This window comes from Mya arenaria, chromosome 17 (assembly GCF_026914265.1).
Source record: "Mya arenaria isolate MELC-2E11 chromosome 17, ASM2691426v1".
NCBI lineage: Eukaryota > Metazoa > Mollusca > Bivalvia > Myida > Myidae > Mya > Mya arenaria.
The window spans coordinates 2381318-2401026 of NC_069138.1; the positions used below are offsets into that span (position 1 = coordinate 2381318).

The window sequence follows — 19709 nt, forward strand, 5'->3', positions numbered from 1 at the left end:
CACGAAGCCCTCCAACGAGCTCTATGCGCTGCGTTCTGTAAATCAAAGGGCGAAATATGGGTCATACGTTTGGATATATGATAAAACGATTATGATGAGCACACCTGGAAAACATAATTATGCTGCATAAAAGACCCGATGATGATGATGATGATGATGATGATGGTGGTGATGATGATGATGATGATGATGATGATGATGATGATGATGATGATGATGATGATGATGATGATGGTGATGATGATGATGATGATGATGATGATGATGATGATGACCATGCGTTACATGGTGCCAAGTGTGACCATGCGTTACATGGTGGCAAGTTTGACCATGCGTTACATGGTGCCAAGTTTGACCATGCGTTACATGGTGCCAACATTGACCATGTTTTACATGATGCCAAGTGTAACCATGCGTTACATGGGCCTAATTTGATCATGCGTTCCATGTTGCCAAGTTTGACTATGCGTTACATGTGCCAAGTGTGACCAAGCGTTACATGGTGGCAAGTTTGACCATGCGTTACATGGTGCCTAGTTTGACCATGCGTTACATGGGGCCAAGTTTGACCATGCGTTACATGGGGCATAGTTCGACCATGCGTTAAATGGTGCTTAGTATGACCATGCGTTACATGGGGGCTTTTTTGACCATGCGTAACATGGTGCTAAGTATGACCATGCGTAACATGGTTCCAAGTTTGACCATGCTTTAAATGGTGCCACGATTGACTATGCGTTACATGGTTCCAAGTTTGATCATGCTTTAAATGGTGCCACGATTGACCTTGCGTTACATAGGGCCTAGTTTGACCATGCGTTACATGGGGCCAAGTGTGACCATGCGTAACATGGTGCCAAAATTGACTATGCATTTCATGGTACCTAGTTATACCATGCGTTACATGGGGCCTTTTTTGACCTACTTTGTAATCTTTATAAACGATGTATGCGTCAACAGATTTAGGTTGAGATAACACGAAATCCTTCGAGTAGATAAATTCCTTTTTTGTAAAGTTAACTGAAAAAAATCATCGACAGAGAAACTGTGTTTGAGTTTGTTAAAACCAATGATACAAAATATTCTCATAATCCGTCTTTACTCAAATAATGATAAGATACATACCGATGCATGAAGTCCAGAAATGTAGAAGGAACCTTTCTTATCACATATTTACTCTTTATACCTCAGATCATTCGTTGCAAGCGCCTGTGACATGGCCCCTCGGCAAATTTGGGTTGATGAAGGCTGCTTCCGGTTGCCCAGGGAACGACGTCCACTGGCTACAAGGCTGGCGCAAACATGATACGGAAGACTCAGACGCCCATAACTACTTTACCCCTGGAGTTAATAATTATTTAAGTGGTAAATCAGATATTCTACTTGAGCTTTCATTTTTCAAAGAGTTTACACGTGAATTCTCGTTTTTGTAAATATTCCGCATAGCTTTAGTTTATAAGTTCGTTGAAGTAGCTTGTTACTACGTAAAATTCATAACAAAGTTATTATTATTATTATTATTAGTAGTAGTAGTAGTAGTAGTAAACAGTAAATTATTTGAATCTAGAAAAAAATATTAAATCTAGAATGCTTAGACCAAGTTGAGATTGATATCTTATATCAACACAGTGCATAGACTCTATACACTATATGGATATGCTCGATACACCGTTACAGTACATACACTGGTGTTATATTATATACCAGTATATACTGTGCACGGTATATATTCTATTCATTCTCAGAGGTGTTGAAGCAGTGCTTCAACACCCCTGTTCTCTATACAATGTATACAGCCAGAGATTTTGAAGATTTACTTCAACTCCTCTGTTATAGTCTATATACATTGTGGAAGCGTGCACTATACTCTATTCATTGTCAAGAGGTGTTGAAGCAGTGCTTCAACACCCCTATTCTCTATACAATGTATACAGCCAGAGATTTTGAAGATTTACTTCAACTCCTCTGTTATAGTCTATATACATTGTGGAAGCGTGCACTATACTCTATTCATTCTTAGAGGTGTTGAAGCAGTGCTTCAACACCTCTGTTCTCTATGCAATGTATACAGCCAGAGATTTTGAAGATTTACTTCAACTTCTCTGTTATAGTCTATATACATTGTGGTAGCGTGCGCTATACTCTATTCATTTTCAGAGGTGTTGAAGCAGTGCTTCAACACCCCTGTTCTCTATGCAATGTATCAACCAGAGATTTCGAAACTTTACATCAATTCCTCTGTTATAGTCTATATACATTGTGGTGGCGTGCACTATTCTCTATCTGTAAATTTGAACCTGTGTTATAGTCTATATACATTGTGGTAGCGTGCACTATACTATACTCATTCTCAGAGGTGTTGAAGCAGTGCTTTTTCTCTGTCACCTGTATGTCGATGAATTTTATAATGCAAATATTTGCCAGACTCGCAAAATTCATAACAAACCAAAAGCCCAAGGCATTTTTTCAAGAATATAATGCGACACTTGGGTGTGGAGCCTTGCCCAGCAACGTCTTCATTTTTAAATTGTCATAGCCTAAAATTGGCATTTCCCGACATGCCAACATTTAGACATATCCAACATGATAACCCAAACTAAGGTCTCCCTAGGCTAAATACTCTTCCAGCTAGACACTAGAATTGGACCTACAATATCGAAGATGTCCATAAAACCCAATTCACATAACAGGACAGGAGACCAGGACAACCAAAAGACATGGTTGTCTATGTTATAAACAAACAAGACTATGCATTTACCATAACTGTATCTATTTTGAACATGAACAGAACATTAGTAAATTTAATCCTAAGAATCTGATGTCAATAATCCCGTACATGTATGTATATCTATGTCCATCAATATGATAAGAAATGGAAGTTTCTTCTAAAACATACACAGAAACAGCTATTGTTCATATAAACCATAACATAAGGTGTCTTATAATTATGTCAACAAGAGCTGTCTTTGGACAGCACGCTCAATTAAATGAGGCTTTGTCTTAAAAATGAATACAATAATGATGTAATATGTGCCTGTCGAAAGCAATAAAAAGAGTCAAATTAAAAAGTTAACTAAAAATGCTGCAATGCAACAAGAACTTCAGCCTTTATTGTGAGATTCAGTTTTAAATGTATTAAAACTGAAGTTATTCAGTACCAAGCATTTTTTTTATTTTTAGTTACAGTGACCATGACCCTAGGGACCCAAATCAAATATAAAAATGAATGGAAATTTTGCCTTTAGACAGTTATTAAATGGTAAATAATATTTGACAGTTATCTATGTACATCTACATTTTAACTTTAAAAAGGTTTCCTTGACATTAAACAATCATTTGTTTTTATAAACAAAAAAATAACAAAACAATGTGGCGAACAGATCAAGAATCTAGGTTTAAGAAGTGACATTTCTAGAGGCTTACCATGTGCTCCAATATGTATGGAACTTAATAACCATGGTTTTATTGAATTTATACTGTCATATAGGGTAATGTGCAATATAGTTAACAGAACACTCAAAAGTACAATGAAACATTTAGGTTAGAAGTTAAAATATAATTAGACAATTAGCCATAATTGACCAAGTCAGTATGGAAATTAACAACAGAACAAGGTAACTAAAAAAAAATATAGATTAAAAATAATAATATATGATTTGCATTCATTTAATTCAAGTTTAAAACAAACTTTTAATAATGAGCTAGCTCAATTGTTACTAAGCAATGTGCTTTATTGCTCACCTCAGAACCAGACACATTATTTGTTTCAATAATATGTTCACAAGATTTTATTCACTAAAATATGTGCCTAATTATTAACTTTTTACATGTTATGACTTATTTGTTGAAAAGTCTTGCTGGCTAAGTTGTGATTTATGATGAGGAAACAATACCTCTATGAATAGCAATTTTTAAGGTTTTTAATACTTGACTTAGTGACTCCTGTTTCATATTACCTACATTCATTCTTTAAGGAAAGCTTGGGAAGAGAATATGGCCTATAAAACTAGAACATAGTTTTTTTCTAAAACTTGACCAAATTTCATTCATATAAAGTGGAACTTGAGGCCACTCTAATCAAACACATTTTGACCAATAAACAAGTTTCACCTTATATTATTTAAATGTTGACGAGAATAAATACTGACAAATATCATGAAAATTATATATATAGTTTCTGAAGCATTTACAGTTTATATTATTAGAACAAACAACCTACATGCTTTTTGTCCAACCTGAACAGTTATCAATCTCTACTAAGATTTTTTTGGTAAACATAGTCTGGCCAGTATGAATAAAGACCAAAGAGACAAGAGCTGTCACAGAGACAGCGCTCTCGACTATTCCGCTGCTTTTCAGTGTAAGGATGGAAAAGTTTTGGCGAAACCTGCATGGATCACTGTTAGATTAGATTTCAATGCAATACATGATGTGCGGAGATATTAACATAAATGTGGTTACATGCAAAATTTTAAACAGAATTTTTATCTAGCTTGATTATTCAATTAGGTTGGGTGGTTGTATCAAGTCTCAATGCAATACCTCAAGCAGTTGCTGAGGTATTAACCTATGTGTGCTTGCATGCAAAACGTTAACCAGAATTTCTAAGTCAAATAAAAATGGCCTATTATTTACATTTAATGCAAACTAGAGTTATCTTACTTGTTTAAATAAGTAGGTTGGATGGTTGAGTACCATTGTATCAAGTCTCAATGCAATACCTCAAGTAGTTGCTGAGATATTTAGCTATGTGTGCTTGCATGCAAAACCTTAACCAGAATTTCTAAGTCAAATATTAAAGGCCTATTTTTGGCATTAAATGCAAAGTAGATATATCAAACTTGGTTAATTAAGTAGGTTGGATGGTTGAGTACCATTGTATAAAGTCTCAATGCAATACCTCAAGTAGTTGCTGAGATATTAACCTATGTGTGCTTGCACGCAAACCCTTAACCAAGGGGTGACGCCGACGCCGACGCTTGGGTGAGTAGTATAGCTCTCCATATTCTTCGAAAAGTTGAGCTTAAAATGAGTCCCCATACTAAAGTGTTAACACTGTATGAAACTGTTAATAAAAATGAAGGACAGACTATGATCAATCACAATAGTTCAACATGAGCACTTTGTACTGTGTTGAGGTAAATGTTAATCATCCAACTTATTTAAGGGTAATCTATTTTCAAATCTATAATGTATTTGTCTGTTAAAAGTTAAAATTGGTCTATCATTCCAATTTTAGTGAATCTTTATGTGACGGATGTCTTGTCCATTAAGATGCCTTCAATGAAGATTTTGAAGTCAGACTGTCTCTTGTTGGATGTGGGGAGTTTTCTGAAAGAAAAAGGAACATTAAGCAATACATAAACACAGTTCCATTGTTGGCTTCAAATATTGAACTATTAAGGAGCTTTTCATTCATTTGTGCCATTGGCTTCAATGTTAAAATTTGATAGTTACCCCATATAAGTATCATTTGAAAGGGCTTTGCATACTGATTACTTATATGTAAAATCAATGACAAGAACATATTTTCACCTTGAAAAGTTATTGCTGGCATCCCAAAATCACATTATTGTTCATCAGATACATTAAGTTATTATCTATTTTGCAAAAGCTCTATGGTTGATTTTGAAATATGATAGTTCTTATACATATTATATCTTAATATTAAAAATTAGCCACACTTTTTGTGATATAGATTTTATATATATGCACATAAAAATATGTAACAAAAAATATACAAATAAATAAGAAACGATAAAAACACACAAATCTTAGTTTATTTTACATTGATAGATAGTTCATATAAACTTTGCTAAACACAGAAAGAAATAATTGTTTCTATTACAGGATTTGAGCCTGGACAATTAATTTTAATGTGAATGAGCATATTTGAGCATGATCACAACTGTGCATTACAACAAAGGATAACATTGAAAACTAACAAAGGGCAACTACTACAAAAAAAATCTTGAGTTATGGTTTCTGTGCACTGCACTTCTGCTAAATGAGATCTATCTGTACATATTTGAAGTTTGAGATCAACACCTCAAAGACTTTTCAAGTTCTGCTGCAGACAAAAACTCAGTATGAAATATAACAAAGGGTTATTACAAAAAGAGCTGTAAACAGAGTTATGGTCCCTTAACACCGCACTTCTTCTCAATAGGGATCTATCTGTATATGAAGTTTGAAGTTAATACCTGGGGGATTTATGCTCAAGATTACATTCCGTGCACACGCACACACACGTGCACAATTACACAATTACTGTATCCACTTTGCCTTTTGGCAAGGGATTATCAATAGATTAGTCCTCATCATCACGGTCTTAAACAAACATGATGAACATAATCATAGCATGCATAGAACAGTTTAAAGTTGTATCAAATCTGGAATAAAAACTGTACCTAGATGAATTTGTAACAGGTGGCGATCAGTCATCACTTTCCTGTTTCCTGTTTCTCATTGTGTCATTCCTGTATCTCATTGTGTCTTAGTTGGTTTAGTACAAGTCTGGCCTGGTCCACAATTGCAACAACTGAAAAACAACTGAACAATTAGCAAATGAGAACTTATACCTTAAATGTACATAATATATTGCTACTAAAAATGACTCATACTGTCAAACACTTGTTTCCATGAAAAACTACAGCTATCACCTATTGTAATAAGAGGTTTCACTGAGAGTGATGTTTGCTTTTAAGCATACAGTAACCAATAAGGCAATAATTTTAAAACTGCCAAGCACAAAATAAACATAAGAAAATAATCCTTAATATACCAAAAACAGAATAGTGTTTTGTTAAATTAAAGTAAAAAATGAAAAAAAGTTATGAAGAGAAGAAAAAAAATAAAAAAAAATATAAAGATAATAATCAAAGGTTTACAATTCTTTGACTACCATACACAATTTAATGATTCATATGCACAGCTATTTTTCTTATCACGTCCAATATGTGCATGAAGTTTGAAGTTAATACCTCAAAAACATAAAAAAGTGAAAGAAAAATAATCAAAGACCAATAACTCTAAAATACCATAAACAAAAATGTTTTTGCACAGCACTTCTCCTCAACATATTTAATATGTGTTAGAAATCTCAGAAGCATTTGGAATTATGGATAAAAGAAGACTTGTCCAAATGAACCCTAACCATCAAGTGGTAGGAGTATAATAGCAGAGACAAATCATACATATGTCTTTATATTTAATATGTCAATGTATGTTTGAACAGAATAATTATGTTATTCTCATTTCTTGGCTTACCTCATATTTATATTGTTATACATAGAATTAATCCAAAGAGAACTTAGCATTCACTGACAAGATTTCCTCATTATACACAGGAGTACATTTGTATCTTCATACTTTTAGAATCTCTCCATTTTTCTTCTCCATGGGAACTGCAATGCATAACACATAAGAAAGGAAATCAAACAATTGCATTTTTTAAAACAATTTGTAGAGAAAAATAAAACATGACTTCAGACACATGCAGAATTATTTGCATTTATTTTAAGCAAGTTACAAGAGTAACTGTACCCTATGCCATCTGATTAAAATCTGCATGCAACAAACATGTGCATGCAAAATTGCATGGACTTTCATTTATTTGCTTAACAGTTTCAATTAAACCTAACAACCTGAAATTGGTCCCTCAAGAGTATCTGGTCTGAAATAAATATAAAATTCGCCTACTTTTAAGCTAAAATTAGCTATAATACTATCTTGGCTGATCTTTGGAAAAATGAGTCTTAAAGATGCACTCTCACAGATTGACTGTTTTAACATTATTATTATCTCAGAGAATCAATGCCTTTAATTGCTAACAATAAAACAGATGTCATGTATTGAGAAATCTGCTTATTAGTTCATTTTTCTGAAAGTGTTCAAATTTAAGTCACAGAACAACAATTATGAACGTACATATGAAAAACAGCTATCTGATATTTTTTCAGCAGTTTTAAATCATGGTTCGCGGACATAATTTATGCACTAACATTGCATGATTCATTCCATGATGAAAAAAAAGTTGTCAGAATGATAAATCTGTGAAAATGCAGCTTTAATAACAATCCCCAACAGTTCCTCCCAAAGACTTGTTTAAAAGGGGCTGTAATCTGTTTAATGAAATAGCGGAAAAAAGAAAATTGACGAAAACTGACATAAACTTGGTATCTATGTGTACAATGCATTAAAACTTACTAACTGAAGTACCACATAATTTACAATAAAAAAAAATCGCCAATATATTACAAGTTAGGTATAAAGATTAAATATTCCAACTGTTTAGGATAAGCCTTCATAGCACAGTGGATACAACACTGGACTGCAATTTTGGCGACACCGGTTCCAACCCATTCTCTGACTTGATATTTTTTTTGCATTTTGCATTTTGGTATTTTTTTTTTACCATTATGATATCAAAGATCAAAAGATTTTTTGAATAATTGTCCTGAGATTCTTTACAGAATATATATATATATATATATTTTTTTTTTTTTTGGGGGGGGGTCCCACCCCCTTTCTGGATCCGCTAGTGTGGGTTACTCCCGTAAAATGAACTGAATTTAATTTGGTGCAAAGCTCTAATAAAAATTTGTGTATTCAATTAAATTCATAAAACTAATTAATGTAAACAAACCATTTGCAACTATCCCTGAATAACTTTTAAATGATAGTGATTATTTTCATTTGCATGATAACTAAGAAAATATAAAATAACACTTGAGTGTCCTGTATGGTATCCCGATATAGTCAATACTTACAACTTACATGTGCAGGAATCAGGAAGGAGTTCCATTCTACCAACTTATTACCATTCTTATTTGTCGTCTTCTTAACCGGATGCTTGAATTTTTGTAAACAAACCCAATGAACCCTGCATCGTTCCACTAGACTTTCTCGCTTAATATTTACGCTCGGTTGTGCCTGTATCGAAGAAAATGAAGACCAGTCCAAAACATTGCGTCATTTAGTATTTAGCACGCGCTAGAGTGATTCAAAACATCGAATTTGACCGACACTGAACAGAGGTAAATGGCTATTTTCTTTGAAAATATAACACTTTCTAGTTCAAAAGGTAATTGAATTTATGTAGATACGTAAACAATTGACAGTTTACGAGTACATTTTATTGATATAACGAAGTACTCCTTAAAGCTGCACTCTCACATACATGTATTTTGACAACTTTGTTATTTTTTATTTTTGTCTTGGAGTTTGAATGAGCCAGTTTCTGTGTAAATATATATGCAAATAAGTGATATAAGCCTGCTGACAAAAGATCAGATCGCAGATTTACATATTCCGTTAAAAAAATTGTTTTATGGCTAAAAGTGCTACGAACAGTTGGAAGAAAAATGCATAAAACATCATTTTCTTAAAGCTGCACTCTCACAGATTGAACATTTTGGCAACTTTTTTATGTTTTGTCTTGGAATGTACTAATTTTGGCGAAAATCCATGGAAACCAGTTATATAAGACTGCTGACAAATATAGATCGCAGATTTTTATATATACCAGTTCAAAAATTGATGTTTTGTTCATTTTTCTAAAACGTTTATTAACGGTTTTAGCCACAAAACATTAATTTTCAAACGGAAATATGAAAATCTATGATCTGGTTTTTCGTAAGCAAGCCTATATCATTGGTTTGCAGATATTTATACAAACATTTGCTCTTTCCAAGACAAAAAAATAAAAAAGTTGTAAAAATGGTATATCTGTGATAGTGAAGCTTTAACTAAAATATATATGCAATCCAATGTTTTTTTATGCAGTCTTGTGTCACTGTTTTTTTTGCACTTATGCATTTATTGGCTTGTATAGAGACAAAAAATAAAACAGTTGTCAAAACATTTAATCTGTTAAAGTTCAATGTTTATTTAAATATACTTGATGCTTGCCTCAATCATTGCCGCTGGCAGATCATCAGATGACAGCACCAACATCCAACAATGCAGCGATATTTTTAAAGTCTCTTTCACATCATTCTGTATCCTAATATTTTAATTTATTTAAGATAGTTGCTTATCAAGATGTTGAATGCATATTTTACAGCCTTTAAGGCTTTAGAGTGTATTCAATGTCATTTTCAGACAGAAATATCTTGATCGAAGCTAAGAAAAAAGCTCACAACTGGCATTAGTGGGTCATGCCTGTCAAAACTAATTTTGGGGTACATGCATGTGTTTTTTAAAGTAGAACAGTAGACATCAACTTTACAATGTACATGAATACATTGCATTCATACTTTAGTTATTTATGTATTCATGTACACTGTAAAGTTATTGTAGATGTAAATTGTGTCGATGAGAACCAGCCGTTCAGTTAGCTCAATTGGTTACAGCACCATGATAGTGTTCCAGCAGTTGTTGTTGGTTCAAGCTCCACACTGGGGCACTTCTCCTCCCAAGTTTACTTAAATGGTGGCAGCGGTACATGGCAGGAGTGCTTCCGTCAAATTTAAACTACAGTCGAAACTCGATGGCTCGATATTCTAGGGACCAGCCAAAATACTTCGAGCCTCGAGAATATCGAGCCAAGCGGGATTGCTTACAGAATGTTATTTTTTTTTATTATTCGTTACAAAAAGTCTTGTTTACCTCGTTTGTTATTGGCTATCTCCGCAAGAGAAGAGTATTAATTGGACATAGTTACACGTCGTAAAGTTCGTAACATCACTTATTCGATACTTAGAAAATATTATTTGATTGTTTTTATTAATTATAAAAATTATGCGAAAACAACAAACAAGTAATTTTAAACAGTGGGTAACAAAAACATAGCTTATTAGTTATATCAGGATGCATTGAAATTTATACATGTATAACAATTAGGGAAAGAACTTAGATAAAGTGATGGCATGTTTATTCAAACTGTTAAGTCATTCAAATTTGATAATAATTATAATAAATTGAATTAATTTTTATCGATTAGCGCCGTGTGCTAAATGAAGCCAACAAAACAAATCAAGGTGTGAGGTTCTTACCTGAACCTGCGAAAATGACATCGACCCAAGCAAACAAAATTGTGAAATTCTTACTTGGAACCGCGAAAATGACTTCGAGCGTGGAGAAATATCGACACTCAATATATCGAGCCATCCGATCAAATTTGATATGAACAAAGAGTTAAACAAAATCGGTTCTTTTAATCTTGTTCAAGCCAACGAGGATATCGAGCCATGAGATATCGAGCCAACGAGTTTCGACTGTAATATATATATAAAGGGTTAATGGAGAGGAGTGGAGTGTATTGTGTGTCACTGTCAGTGTGTAAAAACCAGCCGCTCCGATGTGGAAATACTTGTACCATAAGTCATGGTGTTTAAGTTTATTGTTTAAAGTTCCATTTTCTAGTTTTGACCTTAAAGGTGCACTCTCACAGATTGAAAGTTTTGACAATTTTTTGTCTTGGAATGAGGCAATTTTTGCGAAAATCCATGGAAACCAGTTATTTAAGACAGCTGACAAAATATTAGATAGCAGATTTTTATATTTAAGCTTAAAAAGTAATGTTTTATGCATTTTTCTTAAACCATTAGTAACGGTTTAAGCCATAAAACATTAATTTTCGAACAGATATATGGAAATCTACGATCTGATTTTTTGGCAGCAATCATATATCATTGGTTTGCAGATATTTATGCAAAAATTTGCTCTTTCCAAGAAAAAAAATAAAAAAGTTGTAATAATGGTATATCTGTGAGAGTGCAGCTTTAAATTTTATGATTTAATGACAACTGCCTTGAAATAGATACCTGATTTAAGCATTATGCCAATGTTTATAAATTTCTATTATATTTTACTGTGAAATAATGTAAATATATACATATAATTGTTTGTGTTAGTTTTAATTTGCTTGATTTATCATTAACCTAATTATATATTATTTCATTTTTTTTGTATTAACCCAATATTATGTCATATAATATATCTATGGGTATATAATACCAAGGTAAACACATGTATACAAATCACTTATTATTATGTATAGATAGTTTTTATTTCCATGTAACTCATTTGCCTAAATACATTTTGGAAAATGTGGTCCATTACAGATAAAACCCAGATGTATACATGGCCTGGATTTCCATAATATGCTGCCCAGAATAAAAGACGATGCAGTCCAGATAAAAACATTGTATGGCTCAATAATCTTTACCAAACTTGGTAAAAAAAACTTTGTCATATTATGAGAAATCCCTGTTTTTTTGTTAATTATGTTCATTCACAGTTTATGCAATTCACCAAGCAACACAAGACTTAATGTCCATTTGACACATTTCTAGTATATTTGGCTTGTACATAAACATCACTTTTTTATAAGAGAATAAATCTCATGTAGGACATTTAGATTGCTCTAGAAATAATTGCCAAGATGTTTTGCATTTGAATCATGTTTAAAGCATACCCAACATTATTTGCATTTATTGTGTTCATGATTGTGTTGTATTCTTCCTTTTTAAGATGCATCAGATGAAGTCTTTGACTATCTAGAAAGGGATTTTGTAAGCTAGTACTGGACATGAAGACAGTCACTTGGAAATGATGATTGTGCAACAGCGGTTAAACATATGCAATACATCATATGGTAATTTCTTTTCACCTCAATGAATATTTAAGTGACCTACCCACAAATAAAGTGATTCTCTAATAGTTCCAATTTCCACTTTGATTTTGTAATCTGGTATTCTTCATTTCTACTACCCGTAACTGGTATCTAAAAATAACATTATAATATTCATCAATAATATCATAAGACCATGTGAATATTCAGTAATGTATATATGTAATCAATTTGTTTTTGTGTATGTGGTGTTTATATGTTGGAGTTTGTAGTTCATTGTCAGTGATTTTTTTATTGTGAAAAACTCTATTTTTCCCAAAATTAAAAAAAAATACATTACATTCCGGATTAAAATAGCAATGAATTTCTTGAAATATAAACAAAATCTTGACAAGTCTTACTTTTTCACAGCATAAGGTATGCATAAAAAAGTTAAAAAATGTATATTTGCCATTATATAAGCATTGTACAGGCAGTAAAAAGAATTCATAAAAAAATCACTGATTGTTGTTAAGTGTTTTTTTATGAATGTTGTTCAAGTTTCGTCCTTGGGGTCAAAGTTGTCCCAACCAGAGTTCCCCTGTTACTGATAGACTTCTAGAACAAAAATTGATACACATTCAAATCAGGCAATGACTTCTGCAGTAATGTATGAATTCCTTAGAAACTGATGTCTAAACTAAAAGGTATTTAGTTTCAAAGATTATAAAACAAGTTGTTACAACAATATAATAATCACCTTTTGGCAGGATGTTAAGCAAGGTTTTGCCTTGTTGAGGAAATCGTAGACCTCGTAGTACCCTTAAGGAACCCACTTGTCTAACTTAGTGACTACAATCCAAACTCACAATGTCTTCCTTAACAACCACTTTATAAGCAACCAAGGATATCCTTATCAAATACTTCATTTACAGCAGCCAATGACTTCCATAAAATATGATGACTTCCTAAACAATCCTTGGCTTCTTTATCAACCAATGATTGCCTTAGCAACTACCTTCATCCATAGCAACAAATGAATCCCCATTCAACCAATGACTTCCTTAGCATCCAATTTCTTCCAACGCATCCATTAACTACCTTTATAGGCACCAATGCCTTATTTAGCAACCACTTTTTTCCTGAGCAACAGCCAACATCCATAGCAACCAATTACTTCCTTAGTAATCATTTACTTCCATAGCAACATTCTGGTTCATTACCGTAACATCCATTGACCATGGGAACAACCAGCTTACCATACTTCTCATTTCTGTTAACAAAGAGCAGCCTTCTTTGAGGAGTCCTTATCAACCATCAAATAACACAGCAACCACTAACCTGCTAAGCAAATAGCAACACCTTTCATAACCAGTTGTTACCTGACTGACTTGTTCATGGTCATTTTAATCAGGTGACCAATTAAGGGCCATGCTGGCCCTTTTGTTTTGAATGTACATTTCCTTAGCTTATTCATTCAATTCAGCAAATGTATAAACATAGTGTACAATACTTTCAAGTTTTGTCATATTATATATTATCAATGTTTTAATTTTCAAACAGGTGACCAGACAGGGAGGAAACTAGGGAAATGGTTATCCACCAACAGCCCAAGTGCTTGGTTGATAAGAGGAGCCACAGCATTAAACATTACTGCACAAAGTGGTGTGCTTTGCTAACACTTATGCTTGTGATTTGATAAAAAAGCAATGAATGAACGCTCATTATTCATAACTATAACTAAAACATTGATGTCAAAAGTTGTCAATTTTCAACATATATAGTATTTGAGATCCTGATCTATAGTTGTGTGCAATGGATTATCAAAGAAAAACAAAAGAGTGGGCAACAAAATGAATAGCATAATGCACCAGTCAATTGTAACCACATCCCGCCCCCAGGTCCGGGGACTTTTGACTTTTGGTCCAGACTATCCCAGGTTAAATTCCCTGAACAGATCCTGAACTAAAATCCCTGCCAAATTCCCCCGCATCCAACATACCATAGGTAAGACAAAACCACCGCATTCACACCCAGTATACCCCCAGACGGAGGTGGTGGTGGTTACAATTGACATGTGTATTACCCACTACTCATTTACACCAGTAATTCATAATTATATTTGATAGACATGCCTCTTGTCAAAGGTTTTGAAGGGTATGAACGTCAGAACTACCTGCCTATGGCCTTTCAAGATTTTATAACATTGTTAAACTAAAGAAATTATTATTAAGTTTATACTAGATCTTTGTTAAGAGTGACCCCTTTGATAATTCTGGAGAAAAACTATTAGGATTAGGTTCTGTATTTGTCCATAATTTGTCATATGACATGTAAGCAGGAGTTCATTCCTTCAAAGACTTGTGAATCTTATATAATTATGTATTTGACATCTTATGAATTTTATCACACTTTAACCTAGAGGCAGTTCAAATAAATACTGCTATGATTGAACCAATACTGAATAAGGGCAAGAATTCCAAACAAGACAGTATACATCTAGTATCATGTTTGTCTGATAATTTTGAAATCATAGTGATTAAATCTGAAAGGATGTTAAAGCTGCACTGTCACTGATTAAGAGTTTTCACATTTGCTTTGAAAAAAAAAAACTTAAAATAGTCTGACTTTTGCATGAATGCCTTCAATCCAGTCATATAAGATAACTCTCAATGAAACAGAATTCAATTGTCTGAAAAACTGCCAAACTTTTATTTCTTCTCAAGCATTACTAACCATTAAACATAGAGTTTTAAATGGTAATAGGAAAAACTGTGATTTTGTATGCAGTCTCATATAACTGTTATCAGACATGTGCACAAAAGTTTTTCATTCCAAGTTAAAAATAATAAAAATTCATATATCTGTGAGAGTGCAGCATTAACAATGAAAACAATTATTAAAAATGGTATTTCCAACTGTGTATAATAATGCAACAACAATTTACCTTCTACTAGCACATTGAATTACAAGTTCTGTTTTTTCAAAGAAAACGGGCATATGGGAAGTACCATCACTTCCAGCGATATTTTTGTTGTAGCTTTTTTTTATAAGAGACATTGGCAAAAACTGTTCATAGATTGTGTTTTAAGGTGTATGTTTTATAGACAGTACTCCAATTCTCTTTAATATATAATATGTTTGTTTCATTTAAGGCTTTTGTGTGTTTTAGGGCTGTTTCAGACCATTCCTGATATCGTATTTTCATATAAACCCGGCAATCATAATTGCATACCTCTTTGCAAAAGAATAATAAACATTCACGGAAATTAAACAGTAACGGAATTTTTCGAAATTTTCTCAACATAAGAAGAGACTTTTGTATTTTGGCCCAGCTAATGTTATTATATTGTTGACTAACATAAGCTTACAAGCAAATTAACAGGCAGAATAGATAAAGAAAAGATGAGCATGTAGTCTTGTTTTACATACAGAAGTAAGGGGCTTAGCTAGCCCTTTATATGTGGATTCATAATTGCTAGGTCGGTCTCGGGGCATGCCCCCTCAGAATATTTTGAAAAACATGGTGCATTCTGGGCGTTCTGAGGTGCTTTATTTTGTACTGGAAAATAAAAATGACATTTAAAGGATCATGAAGTCAAGTACGCATACTGCAACTTTGGCTGATTTTTTTATGTTTTTATCAGAATCATGTGGATTCATCCGCATACTAGTGTTATATGCAGCTTCACGCCTGGTATCTCAGACAGACATTTTTAGGCTTATGTAGATGTTTGCAAGGCAAGGCTTGGCAAACCAAAGCGCCTGTCTCATAATATTGGTTTCAAAGTGCTTTTGCATGTTGTTTGCAATTGTGCATTTTGCGCGACTGGTAAATATCTGCAATATAAAAACTTAAAATTCATTGATGCCTAGGTGACCAAATTTCAAAATTTTTCATTTCATTTGTCAAACATTGTGCCCCAAAAGCACATTTCACATAAGTATGTAGTTTCTTTACTTAAGGTCTATTATATTGTAATATAAAATATATTTAAAAACAGTAATTCTGGTAATTTTATTGCAAAATTTGACAAAGTAATTGGCAAAATGCAGAAATTTTCAATTTGTTTTCTAACAAATTTACCTAAAAATCATATTTTACAAAATACATAGTTTGTATATTTCAAGTATCTTATAATGTTATATAATATCTGTTTTAAAAAGTTATTTTGGTAATTTAATTGCAAAATTTGGCAGAGTTGATGCTAAGTCCAGAAATTCTCATTTTCATTTAACTTTTAAAACATTTTGCCCAAAAATTATATTTTGTACAATGTGATTGTATTATACTTATAGTATATTAAATTTGGTGTCTGATATAACACAAAACCAAAAAAAAAAAATCTAAGCATTTTTCTCCCATATTTCATTTTCACTGGACAAAGAATAAATAGAGGTGATGAGGTGTTAAAACTCTGCTTCAACACCTCTCTATTCAAATAGAGAATAGTGCACGTCACCACCATGTATATATACTATAACAGGGGTTCATATCTACAGATAGAGAATAGTCCACGCTACCACAATGTATATAGACTATAACAGAGGAGTTGAAGTAAAGTTTCAAAATTTACATTGCATAGAGAACAGAGGTGTTGAAGCACTGCTTCAACACCTCTGAGAATGAATAGAGTATAGTGCACGCTTCCACAATGTATATTGACTATAACTGAGGAGTTGAAGTAAATCTTCAAAATCTCTGGCTGTATACATTGTATAGAGAACAGGGGTGTTGAAGCACTGCTTCAACACCTCTTGACAGTGAATAGAGTATAGTGCACGCGTCCACAATGTATATAGACTATAACAGAGGAGTTGAAGTAAATCTTCAAAATCTCTGGCTGTATACATTGTATAGAGAACAGGGGTGTTGAAGCACTGCTTCAACACCTCTGAGATTGAATAGAATATATACCGTGCACAGTATATACTGGTATAGAATATAACACAAGTGTATGTACTGTCACGGTGTATCGTGCATATCGATATAGTGTATAGAGTCTATGCAATTTGTTGATATAATATATCAATCTCAACTTGGTCTAAGCATTCTAGATTTAATTTGTTTTTTCTAGATTCAAATAATTCACTGTTATAACATTATATGATATAACACCCTTAATAAATCAAGTCTGCATTTAACGAATTAGTGATGTATACATTATCCCTAATTAGGAAATGTTCTAGTGAAAATGTACATTTTTCGTTTTACTTAAATGATTTTAAAAACATATTAATACAATAAAGAAGAAGGTACACGCACATGCTAAAAAGCGCAATGGTAATCCTGTGATATGTAGATTGTGGTATTTTTCATCTTCGGTATTGGCTACTTTTTTATATAAAACTACTATAGGTGAGTTTTTTAGGTAGGAATTGCTTCTTTTAACAATTTGGTAAGTACATAAAGGATAATATTATTCATTTATACACTCTGGTAGTTCTAGTACAGACATTTTATCTATGTGTATTTCAAAATTGCCGGATACATTAAATGTTTTTATCAATCTTGAAATTATACCGCATGTGTGTGCATAGATACACTATGGCAGTTTTAACTTTTGTAGTAACTCGATATTAAGGTTTGTTGTTTTCCTTATTAAAACGCTACGGCTAGTATTTGATATTTCTAAAACAGCAATTTTGTACGACAGTAGTAGAAAAAGGTTTTCCAAAATATTTCAGAAGTACAATGCTTCAGAAGATGCTTGAAACGCAACGTTTTTTATTTCAATTAATTTATGCATGTTTATGCTTGAATCGAAGCAAATTGAAGAAATCCGAATTCTGAACACTCTCTGAAATGTCATGATAATTCTGTGACTGAGCCATGTGTGTATAAATACGCCTTTTCCGCCATGTTTGATTTTAATGCAGACATCACATAATCACAGTGTTCCAGGCACGTGTCATTTCATGTAAAATTCAGTAATAAAACCAAAAGTGAAACTGATGATTTAAGACGTGGTGTTAATATGTTTGTGTCTCTAGTTCATTGTTGTTTGGGTCCATGATATGCACCCCTAAACAGGGCTTATTTTTGAATGTTCAACTAATTGGCTTATATTATACATATTGTTGTTTCTGTTATTATTTGCACATGCATAGAGCGATTACAAAACGATATGTTTTATATGCCGAGGCCAGAAATAAATGGCGTCTGAGACGCCTTGGTAAACACTACAGCTAACCACTGAGCTAGCTGGACATTCCTTTAGACCTATACCTATACCAAGGCACATGATGCCATAACATAAAACTAGATCACTGGATGATTTTCAAACCAATTAAAGACATTCAACGAAGGCAAATATACATTAAAAGCGCATTTATTTTGAAAAAAACAACAACTATACAATTAAATTTGATTTTATATTGAGGGGCATCTTTTATAACGTAATATTCGTCGAAAGGGATCTGCGCATGCGCGAGCATACAGTTTACTCACATTCTTTGTAGTACCACGAACATTACACATTGAGAAAGGTCAAATTTGTTTGTGTGATAAGGGTTACATCTTTTCCAAAAACAGATGTGGTAGGTTGGATGTTTTAATGCTAGGCTGTATGTTAGATTGCTATTGTTGTCATTCAAGAATGGCGTAAAAATGATATTCATTATACAGCTATTTAAACTTCATATTTAAACACACACAAAAAATCACATTTTTTCCTTAACCGACAGGCTATAAAAAACGGTTAGGTAGGGTCGGGTAACCATTACCAGATTTTTATAGGCCTGTTACCTGTTAACAACAAATGCATAATAGAGATTATGTTTCCTTTAAAGACCCCATGTCTATGAAAAGACAATCACACTTAAAATTAAAAAAACATTTTTTTATTGATTTGAATACATGGGAGTACTCGGATGTTGACAAAACAAACATGTGAATATACAATACTGTTCATCATATATAGCATTCAACCATCATATCTGATAAATATTTGAGTTGATAACCATAACTTTCTCCCAGGTATTTAATTCTGTAATAATGCTTTCACTAGTTCAAACACACATACCTAAACACGATAATCTTAGATATCACGAAATGCTGATCCAAATAATCTCCAATCTCCAAATTACTTCATTTTTTAATTTATACAATTTTTTTACAAAACTCGATCCGTTCAGTCTAAAGTTTCGAAGC

The 19709-nt window shown here is 32.8% G+C and overlaps 1 long non-coding RNA gene across 2 annotated transcripts; it reads left to right on the top strand.

Moving 5' to 3' along the window:
* The first annotated feature begins 12106 nt into the window (after positions 1-12106).
* Positions 12107-14477, top strand: LOC128222826 (uncharacterized). 2 transcript variants are annotated; one of them, XR_008259238.1, is made up of 3 exons: positions 12107-12151; positions 12478-12601; positions 14120-14477. It is a non-coding gene; the product is annotated as an uncharacterized LOC128222826 (long non-coding RNA). The 2 variants fall into 2 exon arrangements; XR_008259237.1 differs by having other exon boundaries at positions 12108-12180.
* The last annotated feature ends 5232 nt before the right edge of the window (positions 14478-19709 follow it).